The sequence below is a fragment of the Chrysochloris asiatica genome, unplaced genomic scaffold (genome assembly GCF_000296735.1).
Source record: "Chrysochloris asiatica unplaced genomic scaffold, ChrAsi1.0 scaffold00005, whole genome shotgun sequence".
In the NCBI taxonomy this organism is placed as follows: Eukaryota; Metazoa; Chordata; class Mammalia; order Afrosoricida; family Chrysochloridae; genus Chrysochloris; species Chrysochloris asiatica.
The window spans coordinates 12517480-12518553 of record NW_006408523.1 but is presented as its reverse complement, the minus strand read 5'-3'; positions in this window follow the sequence as shown (position 1 = coordinate 12518553).

Genomic DNA, 1074 nt, shown 5'->3' with positions numbered 1-1074 from the left:
GGGTGTAAATCTTTACGGGAGTAGAAAGCCTCATCTTTCTCCCGCGGAGCAGCTGGTAGTTTCGAACCGCTGACCTTAAGGTTCGCAGCCCAAGTTTACATATCAGGAAAGTTAAGTGATTTGCCCCAGGCCACACAGCCAATAACTGCAGATGTTTCTGATAGGTAAAACTACAATAAGGTTGTAGCTAGGGTTGCCGGTAAGAAGATGCCCAAGAAATAGTCTCTTCCAAATCTAGATCTGAAGGATGTAAAGACTCGGTGCAACAGTGTTGCTGTAGCTGCTGCTGCCCGGCTTGGTGGACTACCCCACAGCAGTTCCTATGGAAACAGTTTCAGAAGGCACTGATTTCTGACTTGATCTGTGCTTACCAAAGGAAAGTAGAGGTGGCACCCCTATCTCATCTGTGTGGTTTGAACCTCTAAGTTCTCTGAGTGCCTTTACCCTGAAGCATAAACAGCAGCAGTATAGTCAGTACAGAGCAGTAATCTGAGCATCCCAGGGCTCTGTGAAGGTCATGCCTCTTTAATTGTTTTAGGAGGATGAAATGCATTGGAGGAGTGGGTAGAGATGCATTTCCTTTTCTTTCCCCTTGAATTATAGATCTAGGACTTCTTGGCACTTAAGTAGCATATTTATTCATTTATCTATTCAACACTCACTCACTGACTGTCTAAGAAGCCCAGGTGGCATTGTAGGAGAAACACTGGACTGCTAAACACAAGGTCAGCAGTTCAAACCCACCTACCATTCCATGGGAGAAAGATGAGACTTTCTGCTTCCATAAAGATCAACTGCTCAGAAACCCTCCACAGAGTTGATGGCAGTGGGTTTTCTGTTTTTGTTTTTGTGCTTTTGGCATTCAGCCCCTACACTGTGCTCAGCTCTCCGATCTAGCTAGGCCTGTAACAGTGACCAAGCCTTCCTTCTTTTTTTTTTTTTTTTTCTTGAAAATATATATCAGTTTATTATGTGTGAAATTCTCTCTCTCTCTTTTTTTTTAATGTTTTATTGTGAATTATATGATAGTTTACATGAGAGAACTTTAGTTTTACATTCATTCCATCGCATATC